This window comes from Sciurus vulgaris (assembly GCF_902686455.1).
Source record: "Sciurus vulgaris genome assembly, chromosome: 4".
NCBI lineage: Eukaryota > Metazoa > Chordata > Mammalia > Rodentia > Sciuridae > Sciurus > Sciurus vulgaris.
In genome coordinates this window covers 165,637,853-165,661,496 of record NC_136464.1, presented here as the reverse complement: position 1 = coordinate 165,661,496, position 23,644 = coordinate 165,637,853, and the positions used below count along the sequence as shown (strand labels likewise).

At 33.1% G+C, this 23,644-nt stretch overlaps 1 long non-coding RNA gene across 5 annotated transcripts in view; it reads right to left on the bottom strand.

Moving 5' to 3' along the window:
* Positions 1–23,644, bottom strand: part of LOC306660145 — a 174,825-nt gene that overhangs the window by 34,957 nt on the left and 116,224 nt on the right. The window contains exons 3-4 of one of the 5 annotated variants that reach the window (XR_013763570.1): positions 12,266–12,322; positions 5,233–6,105 (exon numbers count right to left, since the gene is read on the bottom strand). The exons of 3 other annotated variants lie outside the window; for them this stretch is intronic. This is a non-coding gene — a long non-coding RNA (uncharacterized lncRNA). Of the gene's footprint in view, positions 1–4,194; positions 4,352–5,232; positions 6,106–12,265; positions 12,323–23,644 lie in introns of those variants that run through there. One more of the 5 variants, XR_013763569.1, reaches the window with a different exon arrangement.

The window sequence follows — 23,644 nt, the reverse complement described above, 5'->3', positions numbered from 1 at the left end:
AATTTTGAGTCGGGGTCTGCAAGTTGCTGAGGCTGGCTTTGAACTTGCAACCCTCCTGCCTCAGTCTCCTAAGCCACTGGGTGAAAACAAGTTTCTGTATGACTGAATAGACCTGAAATTAGAAACATTTTATAAAAAAAATTATCAATTATTTCTCCAGAGTACCACTCTATATTTTTTAAGCTTTTATAATTACTACATATAGTATACATACAAAAATAATCAGCTGATTGCCCTTTGCTCTATGAAATAAATCAATTCTCTCAACATTTTAGTCAACCACTTAGATCTATGAACTCATTCATCTGAGTAAAGTTATTCGCCTGAAAGTACCGGACACAAGTTGTCAGTTGAAAACATTTTCAGTGGCTGATATGTTCAGAAAGTACACTGAACAATCAAAAATCTTTTTTGCTGTCACTAAAGTGACATATCCTAATTGTGAAAAGATATCAAAAAGTATTCTTTTTGCTGCTTCCAAAAAAAAGTTAAGTCACATTTTTCATACTTGTTCTGATTTTGTCACCATCTTGGAGGTAAAATGCTACTGAGGAAAAATATCATTTCCTGTTATAAACTTTACTTAAACTAAGAGCAATATATATTTGTAAGTTCAAGATTTATATATTATGAGAAAAAAGATTAAGGTATTTGAGCTTCTCACATGAATATTTTAACAAGGCATTGGAAATAGACAATTTAATGCCCAAGAGGTTTTCCTGAAGCTTATGATTTTCTCTGGATAAATTTTGTTTTGTTTATTCTATCATAAATATACATATCAAAATTTCCAGAAGCATATAGGCAGAAAGCTGAAAGGTATTTTAGGGATACATATGGAATTATCTCAGAAAACTTGAATGCTTCTAGCCAAGTCTTTATATTATGAGCAAATGAGAATCAGAGCAGTGAAAGTTGCTTAATTTTCCCTGGAAAATATTGCTCCTCTTACTCTCTACGTAAGTAGATAGATTTATGAATTGATGGCTGGAGGCAATCCTAATAGATAAATTGACAGGTGGTAACTTTAAAATTAAGGCTGGACAGGTCTCAGTGCACAGGGATTTGAGGTCTCCAAGAAAGGAGACATCTACTTGTAAATTCATGTTCTTGACTGGGCTGCAGCCGACAATCTACAGATGCATCAGGTATGAATAGCAGAGCAAGAGACTGACTATAAGGACACATTCAAGAATGGGAGGTGGGCAAGCTGAGAGAGAGGTGGGGCGGGGAGTGATGCGGTGCCATCTTGGTGTGGGGCTCTAACAGAGAGGGACAGTAGGCAGGGGCTGAACTAGAGATGGAGTCAGGGCAGGGTGACAAGCTCTCACCCAGCTTTCCTTGCACGTGTGCACTGTCCTCGCACGTTTTGATCATGCCGTTTCCTACATCCCACATCTCATGAGCATCTTCATTCTCCACCTACCAGTGGGTACCTTACTGTTACACTGAGGCTACATTCCTATCTTGGTCACCGTGCTCCCTAGAGGTGTGTTTCTTCTAGATGTTTTGTGGTTATCTTGCAGTTTTGTTGCTTTTTTCAATCTATAGGCAAACTGTTGGAAAGGACATGAGGACAAGGCCTTGGGCTGGGATTTCATCTTCATTGCAATGGTTTATGGTTAAGGAGCCACCTGAGCTTGAAGTCCTTTGTGAGGTTCCTGCCCCAGGAGGAGACATAACCGTGGAGGATGAACACCCCGCCCAGCAGCAACATTTTGGTGCTGCTTACTCTACCTCTATTTCCTTTCCATAAAAGTTCTTTTGACACTCATTCTCTTTTGGTAACCCGAAATTCTTTTGCCAATGCTACAAGTCCATTTTATTTCCAAGATGTGGGAATTGAAAGACGAGATCTTTAGATGTAAAGTGTTACTCAAATTCAAGTTGCAAGCAGTCTAAATATATGGCAGAACAACTTCTGAGGGAAATATCTATAAGCGACATTATTTCTTTCAAACACATAACTTGACTTTCATATTAAATACAAAATAAAATGGCAACACATGCTAGTCAGGAGAACAGATTTTTGTTCTTCTGTCCCTGGTTTTATGCGGTGAGAACAAATAAATCCCTTCTTGTGAAAACATACCTATGTATACATTATAGGGCAACTCAGAATGATTTTCTGAATTTGTTTCTGCTTGCATATCTTCTGTGGTTTAAAGGCCTTAATATAATAGGAGCTTTTTTGAATCTGCCTTTTGACTTCCAACTCTTCCTAATCCTTTCTGATGAAGAGAAATCCTTTCTCAGGTTTTTGTTAACTAGCTGCCTGAGCTTAATTTCCATTGTGATGTTCTGCTGGAGAAAAAAATTGGAGATACAACTGTGGATGCAGAAAGCCCTACCCAGCACCTAGGCTTACTGATCACTGTACCTCCCTGTTCTCTCCATGAAAGTCTTCTGTACCACTGAGCCCTCTCATGATAGAGCTTTGAGACCTAAGCCTTTCAAACTTATGGAGACTGCCAGTGCTTGAATAGACCTGGTTCCTTCCTACCAACAGACATCACCTGAACTCTGGTACTCCAGTGAAGGGCAGCCCAGACATTATATCACAGTAACTTTAAAGTTATGCTTACAGGATAAAACAGTGAATGAAAAGCTAAATAGGTGGCAGGTGAACTGGGAAAACATCAAAAGAGCATAGTATTTGGAAATCACCTTCTATCTTTCTTCACACCCTTTTTCCACTCAAGCAACCCTGGAAAGAGATAAATTTATTATATTAAGAATTATCATGGCAGTAGGTGGAGATTATTTTGACTACTAAGTAGAAATACTCCATGTAACACCACTCAGCATCAGCAGGACAAATGGCATTCACATTGATTTTAAAACACTCTACCGAAAATGTTATTTGGGCAGCATGGATAAGGAAATGTATCAAATTAATGTTATTCAGAATTTTTTAAAACATCTTAAGTATCAGATAAAGCACCATGATATCCCAAGGTACAATGTGCCTTAGAAAAATTCTTGACAAGTAAGTTAATATTTTATTTGTTCTTTCTATATTCCAGGAGTATTTCAATTTTGTTGCAAATGGTAATTCATGTAATTACCATAAAGTATTTTAGTTAAGGGTAGGCATTATTCTAATTTATATGATTGAAAAAATAAGTGATAAAACTTTAAGAAACATTCAATATTCACATGACAATTAAGTGGCAGAGTTTAAATTTGAACTCCGGTTCCAGAATGAATATTTTGCAGGTAGATTAAAGAGCACCTCCAGAGTAAAAGGTAAAGACTATAATCAATGGTAAATTTAAATCATGAACTAAGATAATGTACTATATAAGGAAAAATTACTGTATCCACGTAAGATCGGGGAGACTTAATACAGGAAATTATACTTTGTTTAGATTAAAAGAGCATATCTCAAATCTTAAAAAAAATGAGAGGAAAACATAGTATAAAATTGGACTTTTTACATTTTCCTTTGTGGTTGGGTGAAAGTATGCATAGTGGGGAAAGACAGAATTAGTGAGAAAGAGAATTTATGCAGTTTATATCAGAGCTCAATATTACTAAAATGATCAAAGTTTTAATAGAGAAAACTGGTAAGAATATGTTTATAAAGTTGGCACATTTTCATTGGTGATAATGCTAATCTAGATATCGCTTGAGCTTAAATTTGTTCAAAATCATATTATCAGACATGGAAAGTGACAGCTGGAATTCTTGTCTTTTAAAAATTGTTCTGGAACTAGCACAAAGCAATATTCTAAAATTTATTTGTTTAGTAATACATATTACACAAATTTTTAAATATCAACATAAAGTTGAATTTGAAATGCATTATTAGTCATGTGAAAAGTAGCAACTATACTCTGTGGAACAGCAGTTCTAAGCAATAGCATAGAGACAGGTGCTTTACTGAATTGCACACTTCACAGATTTCTCTGGTAAGAAGAAATAAGCCCTGATGGATCTAAACAGGTAATTTGTAAGGGTATAACATGCACTGTGAGCTTCATATTAGCATTGGTCCCCATGATGCCAGCTATGGGGTTAATACAATAGTGAGCCCAAATGGACAGTACAAATAAAACCTACAGATAAATTTCTCAGTATTATGATTCTCTTAAAATATGAAATAAAAAATTAAGATATATAATAGCAAACTACAAAACAAGATAAATACAAATTAACTTGACTAATAGATATGAAATACTCTTTATTTGCTCAATTTGTTTTGCTTCACTTGGGAGTATAACAAAATTCATGTTAGTCACTGTCATATTTATTATTTTTTTCTTATTTTATGATGATACAGTTTCAACCTATCAATCCATTTTTGTTCTTGGTCATTCAATTTAATAGTTTGTCCCACAGTATTTCACTAAAAAATAATAAAATATACTTCAATAAATCTATTATTGCAATCTTTATTACAATAAAGATGCAATATGTAAGAGGATTGCTGTTAATGACCTAAATATTCATATAGAAAAGGAATAATGAGAAATATTATAGCACCTGCTGTAATCTAGTTTCTATTATATTTTTGGCCTGCTTTCACTACTGTGCTCTATGCCATAATTCAATTCTCCTGTTCTCTTTGACTTGTGGCACATTTATTCCATATAAATTGTTACCCTGCTTAGTCTTCATTGGTAAAATTATACATTTATAAGTGAACACCACTTTCCTTCCTCAGTCCTCAACAACTAAAATATTCTAATTTTTCACCAAAAGTACCATTTTATTGGCACAAATAATATCATCAATGTACAGATATTATACAAATCAAACAACTCAAGTCATGTTTTAACAAAAAAGAAAAAACTGATTTTGAATTATCATTACAAAATATATTTGTTTCTCATAATTTGTATAGTACATGTGCTCATATTACCTTAAAAATGGAAACTCAACCATAACGTGTGATATGTGTGAGCCTAAGAAGCAATCCTCTTGAAACAGTTTGACCTGACAATATACAAAATCTTAAAACAAAAGCTTCTGACCCTGAGAAAACTACATATGAAAAAAAAAAACGCTAAAATTAAATTGTTATTTTTGTGGATTTTATCGATTTGTCAATAAGACAAGAAATTTAATGTTAAAAACAATAAATAGGAGCTGGCGTCGCGGCCCAGTGGCAAAGCACTTGCCTAGCATGTATGAGGCACTGGGTTCAATTCTCAGCACCACATACAAATAAATAAATAAATAAATAAAGATCCATTGACAACTAAAAATAATTCTTTTTTTAAAAAAAACCTATTGATAAAAGAATGGTTAAGAAAGAAAGCATGGGAAAAATCAAGTACATGTTTACTTTCTATTCATTAGCATGTAACCAGGCCTTATTCTATGGGAAATGCTGTTCTAAGGCCTTCAGAGTCAATACTTTTGGTCTTATTCAAAATCGCTCAGTGGTACTAATTTTTATATCAGTGGCAACTGAGCCCACCTGGAATTTTTATTCAGGAGGATACTGAGTACTCAAAAAGCTATCTTTTTCTAAATGGATACATATAAGCAGTTGGGTAAGAAACAAAAGTCTATAAAATTACTTAAACTATTTCAATAAATTTTTTGAAAAAGAAATTTTAATGGAAGATAAGTCCCCCCAGCTAATGATGCTGATCCTTTAAAAGAGATTAGTAAGCATATCATTTCTGAGAGGGTTTTCCTTGGTATCATTTCTTCTATTTTTTTTTTTTTTGAGCTATGTTTTCAAAATAAAATATCAGTTCTGTCATCACAGAAAATGTTCTGGTAAATTTGTTCCCTGAGAGGATGTGAAGATGTTCACACCAGGGCTGACAGTCCCCACATTTTCCTTGTCTCGTCTTCCTTTTGTGAAAACAAGGGAAGAAATTGTTATAACAACAGAGTTTGCTGTGTGTCTGAGAGATACCAATAATCTTAGAACAATCCTTTCCAGATCCCCACAAGGTAGCTATTTTTATTACCTACATTTTATAAATTAGAAAACTAAATTTTAATGATATCAAATAACTTTTTCAAGATGAAAACACTGTTAATCTACTAAGCAGGTAGAATCTGATTCTAAACTGCATGCAATGACTACTTACTTTATATTACCTGGAAAATGAATGGTGCCAGTGTAGGGACTTTTCATATCTACCCAAAGAGAAAGGAAAAAGTATACAGATTTTGTTATGGTTATTTGCAATTGGCTTTCGTAGTTCTTATTGCTATTTTATTTTGATTTCATACCTACTTAAAAAAATTTCAACAAGATCATTAAATACAGAAAAGGTTTTAAATACCTGTATTCAGAAGCAATAACACTATAATTTTTTTAAATTAAGGATTAATTCACATTTCCTTTTAAATGAAACCATAATTCCACATTCAAATGGCCTGCTGGGAATTGAATTATTATGGAGTGAAACAATATTATGGTAATATTGCCCATTAAACAACACATATATTAGTGCTCTCAGGCTGAAGAGCAGAGGGAAATTTATTATCTATGTCAATGAGCAATCTAATACAGTAAAGTAAGAAACATCTGCAATAGTTCAATTATTTATTATGCGATCTATGTCAAAGTATTTATAATTAAATTTCATGCTAATTGATTTATTATTATTTTGCAACACCCTCCTTATTTCAGAAAGAGTACAGTATTTTATTTATAAAAATAAAATGAAGAACTGAAAGTAGAATACATTATAGGGCATGATATTTTCATATTAAAGATAATCAATTTTCTCAAGTAAAGTCAATTTTAACCATGTACTTTAGAATAATTAATTGTTATTAAAGAACTGATAATTTGCACAGTTCAAGCATATATAACAATTTTTTTTCCTCAAAATTGTGCTGCTGATCATTATCTAGAGATTCTGAGTTTTAAACTGGATGAGATCTCTGAACTCCTTCACTTGGGATGGGCTTACATATGTTTTATTTGTAGGAAGATACAGGAACTAAAGATAGATAAGCAAAAAAGGTGGAGTATGATAGATATCACTACTGTTTTATTTTTAAATATTCATAGCATTCAATATACAATATCCATGTTTAATTATTCATTAATATCTACTCTTCTACAACATTTGGAAAATGTCTCTTTCCATTTCCTCCGTAATCAGCAAGAACATGTCACTATTGTGATATAAAGAATGTGAGTCGTCATAGCATGTGTCTTCCAGATCTAAATATGCATGATTTGGAATGAGAGTTCCTTACTCTTTTATTTTAAAGGCAACCTAGAGAGTTGTGTGATTTAGACAATAAAATAATAAGGTAGTAGAACCTTTGTATACTGGAATAACAGTGTAGTTCAAAGCTCTTACAGTTCCTGCTTACACACAGGAAAGAACTGAAAAGTAAAACACGACTATGTTATTTGTTATAGTTGTCTATATTGATAAATTAATTCTTTTCTTAGAAGTTCAAGTCAACATACATTTGAAAGTTTTATTATTTTTTTCATTTCGTGAATGTTGATTCTTTTATTAGAGATCATATCATATTTATGTTTTTATATAGAACTCATGGAAGGTCATTTGCTTTTTTTCTTATGTCTTTATTTTCCCTTCACACATAAGTAAAATACATGTGATGTGTTTCTCTCCTTTCCCATCTGTATTGGCTATGGGAAGTTCAGAATGCATAAGAAGGTCATAAAGCAATAAAGTGTTTCAGTGGTTTTTAAAAAGATGAAAATATATTTTTATCTTTAGTAACAGTCCAAGGTGAACCTTGTAAGTCAAAGTGAGGGCTATAGGTCTTTTTATACCTGATTACTCTATAATATTTTTCTCTCATCCAAAGCTATTTTCCTAATTTCCATGGTTGAAATTGGATTACTGTCCCATCAAAATTTCTGTGTAGAATGGATAAAGAAAATGTGAAGTCTTCCTATCTTCAATCTAGATATTAAACTGTGTATATCACTTTCATGTACATTCTCTTGAAGAGAAGGGTGTCTCATCTGCACTCCCAAATTATCTCCTGAGTTATCTAGTTCTGTGACTTGGAAAAAGAGAAGGATGGGTTTTGGCACAAAGTCACTTGGTTTTTTCACAATAACCATTTGTTTGCCTCCTGGGGTTACTCCCTTAAATTTCACCTGAAAAATTCCTTTCCTGTTCCTTAAAACAATTTTCCTTATATTTTTGCATGTTTCCTTACATGGCAAAATGATAAGTTTTACATGGTTTTGAGATTCATCATAATTTCTATGGAGATGTTATGGGGTTTTTTGGTGTGTTTTACTAACATCCTATTTCTAATGTTTTATTTACTTTGCTCTGCAAATATAACTTTATTGATTTTAACAGTTGTATAAGGTTCCTTTTATGATTTTTTCTGTAATTTATTTTTTACTTTCTTACTAATGAAAATTAGAGTTATTTTCAGATATTATTATAAAGACATTGGTGTTATTATCAGATAGTTTTATAATGAATACTTCTATGCATGTTTTGATAGTTATTTTCATATTCAAATATAAGATTTCCTTCAGGATAAAAATCTAAGCAAAGTATAATTGAGCTGTAGCATTATGTGTATATACAACTGTAAGGACAATGAAAAAATTATTTTCCAAATTAATTAAATTATTCTGGTATTAAATGTCCCACTCTGACATTTCTTTAAATTTCTCTTCAGTTGGTTTGCATCTTGACCCAGGCTTATTATTTTTCCTACATTTCTATTCCCACCCAAACTTGTCAATATTTTTCTCTTTCACAATTTTCCATGCTGTTTTCCCCCAGTCTGCCACTGACCCTTTGTTTTTATAATCTTCACAATCCAATGGATTCAAGTTTTTATTGTGCTTTTAATTGTATATATTTATAGAGTGCCATGTGATAATTTGATTTGTGTATACAATGTGTACTAATCATATCAGGGTAATAGACATTTTCATCTCTTTTTCATTGTGTTTGGAGACTTCTAACTCCTTTCTTACATTCGTTCATAAGATATATAGTAGGTTACTATGAACCTATTCATAAAATATGTAACAGTTTATTATAGTCACTTTTTTTTTACATTTTTTTTTATTGTAAACAAATGGGATACATGCTGTTTCTCTATTTGTACATGGCGTAAAGGCCTACCATTTGTGTAATCATAAATTTACATAGGGTAATGTTGTTCGATTCATTGTTATTTTTTCCCTTCCCCCCACCTCTCCCACCCCCCTTTTCCCTCTATACAGTCCTTCCAACTGTGGTATAGTCACACTTCTGTGCTTTGATATTTTTCAAATTTATATCCTTAGCACAAATATCTCTCCAATTGAGGCAGCAATTGACTACTGCCCATGGATACTTAAAAATCTGTAGGACTTTATAACTCAATGTGTCCATAACTAAATTGATCTTTACTCTCTAATCTAATCTGAGAAATTTCATGATCTTTAGTTTAGCAAGTACCACCAATTTTCATATATTTGCCAATGCTGAAAATTGGGGCATCATCTTTAAATTACCTGATCTTTTCATTCTTCATTTGTGAAGACCTAGAAATATAATTTTGAATAAGTCCATTTGTTTTTCTATTTTCAATTTTCTATTATAGTTATAGATGACCATCTTCTCTCTTAGCGCTTTGGCATTTATACTATAACTACTTTTCCAGACTTTAACCATTTTTTTCCCATTCACTATAGAAGCAGTAGTTTTTTCCTAAGACTTGTATTTGAAATGTCATTTACCTAACTTAGACTTTGGTAGTCAGTCATCTTACTGTGAAGATGCTAAAACAAACTGAAAAAATCTACAAGAAATTGCATTTCTTATACGTTCTCTACTCTCCTCTCAAGATCAACGTCTAACCCATTCTTTACCTAAGATCCAGCCTTGCCAAACTTCTTTCACTTTTATTACCATTCTCTGTTCCTTCTGAACTGTAGGTCATTGTACGTGCTGTTCTTTTTCATGATATGTTCTGATGTACGACTCTGAATACCCATTGTTGACTCATATATTTGCTCTATTTTCCTGGTTCCAAATATTGAAAGACTTTGTCTCTGGTACAACTTGCATACCTAATGCTTTACAACTTATGTGTGTCATGCGATATGTATTTTAAATTAAATAAAGAAGAAAAGGAGGGGTAAGTAATGGTAAGGAGGCAAGTTGTAAGAATTTACAAGGTACACATACCTGCTAGTTTAATTTACGATTGGAAGATTTTTATAGACATTAATTATCTGTAATTTGAATTTACTTTCTTCAGGTTCCTTTTCGCAAAGTCTGTCTGACTCAAGGAAAAAAACAGTAGGACTAAGCATATTTTTCTTCAAAAAAATGCATAGTATGTATGTTAAAAACCTTCACTGCAACCTATTTCTTTCTGTGTAAGATATAAGCTCAAGAGACATAAATCTGCAGATGATTAAAGAGAAAATGGCGATAAATTTTGCACAGACAACTGTATACACAGAGATAGCCATTTTAAAGTAGGGGATATTTATACTTTAAACCCAATTACTTTGGTTCACACTTATAAATTTAAGGTCAAGATAGATAAGATGGGAATAACTTAATCTGAGGGCCATCTCTTTTACATACAAAAGATATTTCTTCCAAGCATTTTAAAGCCAGAAACAAGTTTTCCTTGACTTTCTTCAGTTACCTGTTGTATTATATTTTCCCTATTGTTTTTATAGTAAGATCTCAGTTCTTACATTTTCCTTCAAATAGTTCAAGCCCAAATAGAGGTGATTGAACCTTTTCCTCTCCTCTTTTCTGCTTGAGCTTTGCTGTGTGTTTTTGTGTACATTTTAAGACTTTTGACTTATTTTTTTCCCTTCTGTTATATGTGACTTCCAATAATTAACACTAAAGGGATAAAACAGAGTTGTAAATATGGAGTCAAGATATTTTGTGGAATGAGTAAAGATTAATCCTTAAAATCATCAAGTTTTACAAATAATTATGACAATTAATTGCAGGTCAATAAATAAGTAAAAAAAAATGTTGAAAACAATTGCAAGGACAGATCGTGAGTGTGCACATAAACCACCAATCAAAATGAATGAATTTAATCCTGCACTTGCACTTTTGAAGATTGTGCTTCCAAGCTCAGAAAGCAGTTAAAATTTTACATCAAGGGGAATACGTAAGTAAATATTGATAAGTACTTTTTTCAGAATTGCTCTATATAGTCTATTAGTTTTTTAAAAAGTTATAATAATTAAAATGGTTATTAATTTTATCATTCCATTTTACAGATGAAATTATGATCCAGGAAAACTGTAACTTGCTCAATAGTGTTCAGTTGATTATAAATGAATACAGAATGCAAAGCCAGGCTGCAAGAGCCAGTGCTGCCTTATATAAAGAATAACACTTACCAGAAAAAGAAAATCATCATCATTTAAGACAAATGAAAACAACATATACACATTCATTTCTTAAATGGTTCTTTGCCTTTGAATCAAATCTATCAAAAGAACTTAGATCTTTTAAAAAAGAAGATAATGAAAAGCAAGACATTTTAACTGATCTTCATCTATGTGTGATTATACTGGATTGTGTCTCTTGTGAGCATTCCTTTGTTAGAAGATTTCTTGTGTAATTATAAGATGAAAAACAGATTGTGGATATTACCCTCCGTGATGGGACTCCTTGCTGTTGCAAATGGAAGATTTTTTGGAGTTAATTGAAAGCACAGCTTGAAGTCTCATGCAGTTTAAATACAGAAATTCAATGCATAGAAAAATAATAAATAAATAAACTTGCTAAAGTAATGTTTGAATTGAGATAAATTGTCAGAATAAAAAGAATTTTGGATTATAGTTATTGTAAAGTCTTCAAACATCTCCAAACATATGATGTGTACAATACATGACTGATAACATATTTATGCTTAAGTAAATGTTCATCATCTTCTAGCAAATATGCAAATTAGTACTAACACAATATCTTAAGTAACTAGGAATGAAAATAAATTTTTCAGAGTTAGTAAATAAATATTAAGCATTTCTATAAGTTGCTTCTAATATAGTATGCTACCTTATGAAAAGAATTTTGGAAGATACTTTTATTTTCCCTATTTTCTAAGTAATAAAACTGAGACTTTATGAAATTATAATGTATACCCCAAAACTAAGGAACTATTGGAGGCAGAACCAGTAATTGTATTATGACTATTAACTTCTTAAAGATCTTCATCTTCATTAAGTTCTTCTAAGAAATAGTTTTTAAACCAGGTATCCTTATAGTGCTAAGAACAGAGCCACAAACTTAATATTTGGCATATGAATATAGTAAATGACAATTACAGAAATACATATGTAACAATGATTTACCTTAATAAACCAGCATCTCTACAAGGGCAGAGTTCTTCAAGGTCTCCTCAAAGAGCTCTTTAAGAAAGTTAAACTTGAATGAAAGGGTGGACCAGTAAGACATCATTCCAGAATTTCTATCTTACGACTTTTCTTACATGCATATTCCACATTGTATTATAAATATACATACATATATATGCATATGTGCATTTTTTATAACTACATAAGGCATATTTATGTGAATAAAAACATGGAAACATATGCATTATATACACACACATGTATATATTTTTTATAATTTTAACTGCATTCTCCCAACTAAATTTTAAATTCCTCTTGGAATAAAAATTGTAATTATTCTAACCCTCACTCTCTACCTCTTAAACACTAAAAAAGGCAGTAGTAGACACAGTAAAAAATGTGTTTTATTGACCAAAGAATGAAATTTTAGACACAGAAATAGAACTTTAATATATATTAAGATATACAGGGTATGTAAGTGATACAAAGTAATTTCATATATAGCTTCTGTCCATATGTACACATGCAGTGTGCACATTATAGTGTGTTCCGATCCTATTCACAAATGTTAAACCAAAACTGTGGTCATACGTTTCAGAGCTATTACCAACTGCTGTTACGCTGTTCCTTACTATTCTGCCAAAGCATTGCTTCCTGATGGTCAGTGTAAGGTATCTTACATACCTTTGACCAAATTCCTATTTAGCCAATGAAGCCAAAGGACTTGCTGAATTGGTTAGTCTCTTTAAGGCATGTTCTCTTTACTATTGTAACCTATCTTCAGTGGAAATGAAAATAGTGTGTAGAACCCAAATTTAAAAAAATATAAATTCTGACAAATATTCAGAATATTCCCCATGAGAAGGCAGGCAGTCATGGTTTGAGGAAGAAAGGCAAACAGCCAGGGCCAGGATGAGAAACAAAACTGTGCCCGAGGAAGAGCTCTCTCTCAGTATCAAGGATATAGATGGTTTCAAATTAAATTAAATATGATGCCTCAGGCTATTTAAGCACCTTATATCCCACAGACAGGCATTAAGTTCCTAAGTCCTAATAGACAGCTATGATGAGTATCTCCTACATCTGAAGAAGAGCCTAAATCCCTAGGGATCACCTCTGTGAATCTTCTGTGGGGGATTTTCAGAGATTTAGTATGACATACTTATTTGAAACAGACTATTAAAGAGCAGTTGGACCTGCTGGGTTCTAAAGACCAGTCAAGTAACAGAGTTTGCGCTACATCCTGGAATTGTCACAGAGTCTTTTCTTGCTCAGCATCCCTCTCAAACCTGCAGTCTGATGAATTCCTTCCTTGCTGTTTAGGTTGCAACTGAAATGTAAGAGAACCAACCAAGTTTTCTATGTCTTCTTGTTGGTGACAGACTGTGGAAATAGCAACAACTTGTGACCCAATTTGAAAGGATACCATGACAATTTTTTAGACTATTAAATGCATGGAAATTTCACTGATGTGGATGGACCTGAATTTGCATGAGATTTATGCCTCGCTCTTTAGCATGTATGTGTCATAAATTGTTTGCTGAATTATTTGCTACTTCCTCCTCCTCAGATTAGCCATTGTGCTGCTATCAATGTTATTCTGCTGTGTCAAGGAAGTCAAGATCTTTGCACGGTTCTCTGCATAGAGAATGAGAGATAATATTGATGTGAGGCAAGTCCACAAAAATGTTTTTTTTTTCAGGTAGAATAAATTGTTTCTAGTCGTCCTTGTTAATTAGTATAGTGAAAACAGCAACTGATAGACCAATAGTTTCATATTAAGTCACAGGCCTTGCATCAGTAAAGATATTACATTCAAAATCACAGCTACGACAGAGCTTAACAAACCTCTGCACAGACTAAATGTGCCAATTAAATTAAAATGGGATAGATAGCACTACCTTCATTTTTTTAAAGTACATATATCATTCTTATATGTGTGTGTTTGCAAGTGGGAGCATGTGTGTTAGTGGTACTGATTTATTGAATAATCCCAGCTATGTGGTTCTATGTAACTTACCACTCTGATAAAGAAGAAGACAATAGAGAGACTTTCACTAAGCACTTCCAACTATAATAACAATCAGTTTTGTGATTTGGCAAGACAAGGTGGGGAATGTTCTGGTTGCCAAATGATTATTCTTATTCAAGAGCTATTGCATTAGTGACGAATTGGTTTTATAGACCCAAAAACCTGCCCTGCATGTGAACAAGAATTGCTCCCAAGCTTAACTTATTACCTCATGTCCACTGAACTCTAGGTTGATTGGCAGGAACAGCAACAGAGAAATATAGGAAATATGAACCACAGTCCTGTATCCACAAAAGTGTAGACAGTTCTCTTTTTTCCTGGCAAAGTTATCTCAGTGAGTGGCCACAGATCACAATGAAGATGGCTAGGGAACTATTACTAAACCTGAGGGGAACCCGAAGTTAAGGAGTTATAGACTGGAAAGCTAGACCAGGCTGGGACTTCGGTGAGAGGTTGAAATATTCCATTGTATCAATTTGAGTCAGATTTATGCTGCATATCTATAAATTATGAATCTATTTAATTAAATAACTTTGGCACATTGTCTATATATTTCTTGGTAAATTTGAGATTGTTTTTACCAAAACATCATTATTTAAATCATTATATATCCTTTTGTCTCTGCTTCCAAATATGATAATTTTATCCTTTTTATTGCTAGCTATTGAGGACAGCAACTATGTTACTTTGAAATTAAGGATGTGGTCTTCACAGCAGTACCTAAAGGGTCCAAATATCACAGAACTTTATATGAATTTCTCAAATCTGGGTAAAGCAATTTTCTTTTGACACTTCTCTATATTTAAGAGGATGTATATGGGAAGATCTTTATAAAGAAGAGTCTCAAATTTTCCATCACCTTAAGAATCCTTTTTTTTATTTTTTTTGCCCTTTCATTATATCAGAAAATTTTGATGCTTAAATTAGCTGGATGCGAATCACTACTGAGTTCATATTTCTACAGGTAACTACACAAATTTAGCCATTCCAACTGTTGGAACTAATATAGAACATCCAGAAACTCTGATAAAGTATGTAAAAAAAAATCTACTTTTATCTTTATCTTAGTCTATTTTGTGTTGCCATGATAAAATACCTGAGGGTAGGTAATGTAGCAGGGAAAAGAGGTATATTTTGACTTGCAGATTTTCAGTGAGTACAATGTGTGGTTGGAACTGAACACACGGAGTGGCCTTGCATTGTAACACCATGCTTGTCCGTAACAACCTGCTGCAACCAGTCCCAGAAGACCTGTCCCACAACTATGGGCATTAATCCCTTCTGAGGGTGATTCCTCCATAACATAATTACCTCCCTCTAGGCCTCACCTCTTAAAAATTCCTTCTACCTCTCAATAACATAATATTTAGGACCAAGATTCCAGCAAAGAACTTTTGAGAGACAAAGATTATCCAGACCACAGCAACCCTCATTACTCTAACACCTTCTTATTCTGATAGTACACATTCTCCCCTGAGCTTCCATAAATGCAAGTTAGTAAAAATTGGTTGCTTCTTCAGGAGTACCTTCACTTCCTGTGTCACATTTGATGTTTGAATTCCCACAGCATATTGATACATGATTATAGGAATAGTCATAGAAAACGCATGGAAGTAGTGGATTTTCAGAAGAAAAACCAGTCTCCTTTGAAGGGCTTCCTAAAGATTGTTAACAATGTTTTTTAAATTTTTTTTTAAATGGGTGGCCACAACTGACAATGGAAACAAAGGGTATCTTGGGGAATCAAGATTCTTGGTTTCATCTGAATGTCATTTCAAATCATGAATCCACTGTGTCTCAAAAGCGGTCTTGGTTGTTCCACTAGATGTTTTACAAGTCTCCAGATTCTATCGTAATTCTATAATACGCCCAGTTACACTTTGGGTATAATTTTCAGTCACACCTAATTCACAACTGAAGATGTTTGCTACAGGGGAACTCCGATTCTATCAGTATATCTTGAAATAAAAGTTTTCTTCTCTTATCCCCTTATTTTCATTCTGTCAACTCTGTATTTCAGTCATATATAACCATCCTGACTTGCTAGTAGGTGTCACCACTGTAAGGTCAAGGACAGTTGCCACAGCTTTACCTTCCTCAGGCCTATCACACTGAGTGATCCGTGATGATAATTTAATTAATACACATATCAACACATGCCATAGTCCCCGTAGACATCATTCACTTATAATACAACTCAATACGGTGCCAAGGTCAGCAGTTAAACTATAACAATTCCAGAATTTCATCATTGAGGGTCTATGCCCTCACATCTTGTTGCATCTATCACTGCTTCATTCTTGGACCATTCAGAGCACAGAAAACACATAAAGGAATCTACCTCACATGTTTACTGATGAGTTCACATGCAAACCAATTTGATCCTATATGCAAATAGGGTTTCAGGGAGTCAGGCCCATAATGGTGAGTAGATTGTACACTGATTCCAAGTGTTTTTTTTTTAATCTTCCCATGATTGTGAGCCTGACCATGTGCCCTCAGTATGAAATTTCAGGTTCCTATGCAAGATTAAAAAAGAAAAATTGAGCTCTGGGCACCCATCTATTGTTTCTTGATTTCTTATCTTTTATCCTTGAATTTTTGTTCTTAGGGTTTGATTTTGCAAATGATTGTTCCTAGTTTCTCTGATCAGCTAGATTTATATTAGGTACAGTTAATAGGCAACATTAGAGAAAGATTAGAAGATAAAAGAAAGATTGACTATTTTTTGTTTGTTTGTTTTCAAGTCCCTGATAGTATTCCTTCAGTGGTCAGTTGCCAGTAAGTTCTTGTATTCCTACCACCAGGATCTCTGGGTTTTTAGAGATACCAAGAGCAAAGAAGCTGTGCCCTATGTCAGGGGAGGAAGAAATCATTATTTTGTGGAATTTGCTACTGCTTAGGTAAATATTACCATCATGGCTGATTTCAGATCACCAGTATAATGTCACTCGCTGCAGAGTTATGTAGACAGGTATCCAATCCACTCACCATTATGGGCCCATTGCAGCACACTCCTTTAGGAGTTTTCTGTGCTCTGCTCTAGTCAATATTAATTAAAGTCTTAATTATTTAGAGATGTTCTGGGAGTTATCTTATACCTAATCAACATTAGATATAGAATTAAGGTTCTTAATATAATCATCCCAAATGATAACTGTATATCACCTGTTTACTGATGAATCCACATATGAACCAATTTGAACCTATACACAAATAGGGTTTCAGGGAGTCAGGATTAGGCAGTGATGGGGAATATAGGAATCATTACAATACAATTGCAAAAGGTTGGTCCCAATTCAGACGGCCAAATGACGAAATGAATGCAGTCTAAAAAATTAGTAGTTTGGATACTATTCAGGCAATTATTGGCCTCCAGAGTTCCAAACTAATAAGTAAAAGATAAAAACAAGGCATTCTAGGCAACAGTTCAAATTTCAAAATCAGGAGAACATGCCAAGGCAGAAATCCAATGCTATAAATGATTCAATACTGGGAGGGGCCAATCATGAAATGCTGCAGCTGGGCATGACACAAGTTTTTGTTCATCCATCTGATTAATCAAATCATGGTTCTCATTAAAAACAAAGGATATGCCAAAGACTGATTTCTGGTTTCCTGATCTAATATAAATCACCTTAGTCCTTTTGCACTTTTGGATATAAAGGTTAGGAAGTTGGTTAATGTATGTATGCTCCTGGTAGGACTGCCTTAAGAAAAAAAAAAGGAACATAATTGGACAAAAAAATTGAACTTTCCAAAAGATATCACTGCAGGCACAAAGAAAGTAAGGACAGGTGAAGCAACAAAGGGCTGCCTAACAATCAATGAAAAAAAATCAAGAAACACTGAAGACATAGCCATTACAGAAAGAGGTTTAACCAGTCATTATATATTTAATCATTCAGAGAAAAGGGATACTCAATTTATTAATGACATAAAATAATTATCAAGTTGGCATAGAGCTGACTATAATGAGGAAATTGAAAGGAAAATTAAGGTGCACACAGACTGTAGCTGCGTATACATGACAAAGCACTGAATAAAGCAAATTGCAAAAATTCGGAGAATAAGTAGGTGTTAAGACGTAAAAACTGAAATAAAATTAATTAGGCAATAGTGTGATTTTATTTTGAAATATATAGAATGTTAAATATAAATTCAAAAAAATTGAGGTGCAGTGGTGCACTTTTGTAATCCAAGTGGACTGGGAGGCTGAGACAGGAGGATAGCAAGTTCAAAGACAGCTTCAGCAACTTAGCGAGGTCCTAAGTAACTGAGCAAGTGAGTGAGACCCTATCTCTAAATTAAAATATATATTATTATAATATATATTACATAAATATAAATATAATATATAAGTATATAATGTGTATATAATATATATAATATGTATAAATATAGTATACAAATATATTATAAAATATATATAAATAAATGCTATATATATAAATATATGTTTTATTTATATAAATATAAAGGGCTAGAAATGTGCCTTAGTGGTTAAGTATCCCCATGTTTGATCCCCAGTACCAAATTTTAAAAAATGAAGTAGAAACATGTATACATGCTTGAATAAGAATCTACCATAATTGGGAATACAATAATTGGAATGTATGCTTTAAAAAGAAATGTACTCTGAACTTATTCATATAACCCAATAAATGAACTTATTCATATAACCCATTATGGTCCTTTGAGCATATTATAGAAATCAAATGAATGTGTAAAAGCAATGACAAAGCAACTTAATTCTTTATAAGAGTATCGAAAAATATCAGGTGTTTCAGTTTATAAAGCCTGGAGAAATTATCTTGAAGTTCTTTTGACTAATTCTGTCTCCAAAGCCTTAAACATGGATACTGCATGTACCACCAAATTTCTCTTGTTTGTATATCCCTGGGCTCTTCCTAAAATGAAGTCCCTTATGTCCTTATGTGATGGTTGACAGACACCTCCACTCTATCCTGAGGGTGCACTCTTTCCTCCTTCCAGAAACAGCGCTCAGAATTTTCCAGTGTAAAACAGATAAAATCAGTTTGCGTTCCTTTCAATTCTTCCACTCAATCTGCTCTGATCAAAATAAGAGGGCCTTGTAGCCATACATATTTGTTATTGATGCTGTATATACTGAAGATGTATCTCTTGAAAATAAAAGTCATCCCTTGATATCGAGGAGGATTGATTCCAGGCCCCCACTCAATGCCAAAATTTGAAGATGCTCAAATCCCTAATATAAAATAGCATATTTGTATAAAATTTATGCAATCTTCTCAAATACATTAAATCATATTTACTTATAACTAATACAATGTAAATAGTATGTAAATAGTTGCTATACTGTATTGTTTAGAGAATGATAATGTTAAAAACTGTCTGTATATGTTCAGTACACATACTTTTTTTTAACAGTTTTCCAGTCCTTAGTTAGTTGCACCCATGGATGTGGAACTTAAAGATACAGACGGCTGACAGTAACCATGAACTTATTTCTCATCTCACAGTTTACAAACAGAATTACACTTACCTGCCTACCACATCTATAAAACGTACCTGAATTTGAACTAGAAATTACAAGTTCAAAATAATATTTATGATATTTATAATAATATTTCCTGTGATGTTTTTACCACTCTTCCATGGCACTCCCACATTTCATCTCACCTATGTAAAGTGTACTCTACTTGAAAGAAATTGCTTGTAGCTGATTTTCATAGCTCCTAATTTGTGACAATATTCCAACCTTCAACTGAGTTCTTGTGACATTTGAGTTTGCCTATGCTTGTGAATATGTATGTATGCATATATGTGATTTTCAACCAAGTATTTAAAAATAAAACGAAAGTTGCAAAAAAAAAAAAACCCTCAATAGATACTGATTTCTAGTAGTTTTTAAAGAGAATTGCAGCAGTTCCAAGAAATAATGTTCTGACACTTGCCAGCTGTGAGGATTGTATTACAGATAAACAACATTGGTCTCATTTTAGTCTGTCATCATATTCCAGCTGCTGAGTGAAGAATTTTGAATTTCTTTAATTTTTTTCCAAACTTGAAGGTCATGAACATTGAATGAATTAGTAATGAAGTTTTTTTATTCATTTTGTTCTTATTTCAAATGCAGAAAAAAATGTCTCGAAACTTCCCCTCTATATAATCAATGATAACACTGAGTCTTACTATAAAAATAGAGATGAGAAATAAATTCTGGATTCTAAGGCATTGTTTATTCACCAGCAAGGTTATGAAATCAACACAAAGATCTATAATGGGCTGTACTGAATATGAAATAGTAGAATAAGCAGTCAAAATGAATATAAAGTATCACAGTTTAACTTAAGTACTAAGAATAAGAATTGCCCCTGATATTTTGCTTTACATATGTTAACATATGTTTACAAAAACAACAACAACAACAACAACAACAACAAAAACCAGCTTCCTTTTTCATTCAGATTTTCTTTTTTTTAACTAAGGTGGAGATGCATACAGAAAATACACAGATGGTAATTAGGCAGATCCTTGTGCTTTGACCAATTTATTCACCCATATATATTAATCAACACCTTAATCAAAATATAGAGCATTGTGATTACCCTAGGATCTTCTCTCATGCTCCTTTCAAATCTATTTATTTTCATAGCACAGAGGCATCTGATATTCTGATTTCAATACGTGTGCTTTGCAAGTTCTAGGACTGTTTGCAAATAAAATGATAAAATAGGTTATACTCTTTTTCTCTATTCTTCTATTCATGTTGGATTTACATTTAGATCTTAAGGTTTTTGCAGTAAAAACATTTATAATTATGATTACTTCTCATAGTGCTATTATAATTGCATCCCATAAAATTTGATGTCATGTACTCATAACATAAAAATATTTTCTGACTTCTGTGATTTATTCATTGACCAATGAATATATGTAATGAAAAGTGTATTTGTTAATTTCTAAGTATCTTGGAGTTATCTAGATATGTTTTTATTAATAATCTTCTAATTGTACTATAATCACATTCAGTAACACTGTGACTTTTGAAAAGGATTGAGAGGGCATGGTGAAGCATAGCCACTTACCTCACGACAGCCAGGAAGCAGAGAGAGGGAGAGAGAGAGCAGGCAGGGGAGAGAGAAAGGGGTCAAGGACAAAAACCCTTAGGATATGCCCTAGAAATCCACCTCTTCAAACTAGGCCCAACTTCTCCACCACCTCCCAACAGTGTTGGAAGCTGGGATCAAGCCTCCAACATATGAACCTGTAGGGCACATTCCAGATCCAAAATACAACAGTTAAGATGTACTTAATGTCTCATAATGTGGTTAATCTTACTAAGACTTCCATGTGAGCTTGAGAAGAATGTGTAATTTGACTGGTGTTTGTTAGAGAAGTCCGTACCCCTGATTTACATCCAATTGAATGATGGTATTGTTGAATTACACTATGTCCCTACTGATTTTCTTCATATTGGCTTATTCCATTTAGGATAGATGAGTGTTAAAGTCTCCAAATGCAACACTTGATTTGTCTTCTTTTCCTTTCAAGTCTCCCCATTTTGCCTTGTGCATTTTGATACTCTGTTGTCAAGTGCAGACATGTTAAGATTGTGCCTTTTGGGATAGTGGGTCCTTTGTTGTTATACACGACCCTTCTCTATCATAACTTTCCTTATTTGAATTATGTACTGTCATGTAGCTCCTTCCACTTTCTTTTGATTATTGTTAGCATGAAATATCCTTCCCCACTTTTATTTTTAATCCATAAGTATCTTTATGTTTAAATTGCTTTTTTCTAGACAATATATGGGAGGTCTTGTTTTTTATCCATTCTGATAATCTATCTCCTAATTAGTGCCTATTACCTATTGACATTCAAAGTGACTACTGTTGTAGCTGGATTAGTACTTATCACATTCTTTAACTCCTTATCACTTAATGATGAGGATATGAACTAAAGGTGTTTTGGTTATGTGCATATCACCAAGTATACTCATATAACCTAAATGGTAGAGCCTACCACAATTCTAAGTTACATTACCCAGCCTATTTTGAAATTTATTTTAATTTTGTCTTATTTTTTAAAAACTGTTTTGCTGAAAAGACACAAATATGTCCATTTTCCTAGGTCTACAAAGGGTCAGTATCATCAGTATCAACGTCTTCCTCCTCTAGGTTTGTTCCCACAGAAAGGTCTTCAGGGGCATGGAAGTGCCATATCTTATGATAAATAGCCCTTTTCCTGTAATATCTCCTGAAGGACCTTCCTGAGGCTGCTTTACACTGAACTCTCCTTTTATAAATAGGAATACATGTTATACTAATGAAAAAATGAGTGGCATATAAAATATATTAACTACTAACATATTCATTGATTATCATTATCAAGTCTTATCTGATGTACACAATTATATGTGCTACCTATTTATACCCTTGCAATTCGGTAGGTTTTTTACACCAGTGTCACCACAGGGTCATGAGTAATGCATTGTGTCATGATCTTAAAACACAAGTAAACTTACAAAGCTCTGGAATTTTCAGCTACTTTGTAATTTTTTTTGCGGGGCGGGGGATTGGGGATTGAACTCAGGTATGCTTTACATTGAGCTATATTCCCAGTCCTCTTCATTTTTAATTTTAAGACAGGGTTGTGGTAAATTGTTTAGGACCTCACTAAATTGCTGAAGTAGCTATCCTCCTACCTCAATCCCTCTAGTTGCTGGGATTATAGGCATCTACCACCACAACTGACTCCATTATAATGTTAAGGTATAAACATTTTAGATGTGGCCCATCATTAATCAAAACATCCTAATGTGGGTCATGACTTACACATATACATGCACACACACGTCTACATATGTGTAAGTATGTATTCAAGTGTATATGTGCACACTCACATAAGCATATATCAGACATTTTTGCAAATATTTTGAAATATTTTCAGATTTATTAAAAATTAAAATGTTTTTCTTTTGATTTACTTATTCTTTCTGTAATGATCCTCTTTTGTTTAGGTAATTTCTGACACACATTATTTTTATCTCACTAAAGAACTTTTATCATTTCTTGAAAAGACACATGACTGTGACAAACACCCTTAATTCTTGGTTTGCCTTAGAAAGAGTTTATTTCTTCTCTCCTTTTGAAGGATAACTTTACAGGGCACAAAGTACTAAGTGTTTTGTTTTTGTTTTTGTAGTATTTTTCTTTTTCCTTTTCTCCTTTTTTTGGTTACACATAACAATAAGATTCATTTTGATAATTTTAAAAGCATGGAATATAATTTGCTTAAATTTGGTTCCCAAGATTTCCTGTTTCCCCTCTCCTTCTCCTTCTCCCTGTTCCCTTCCC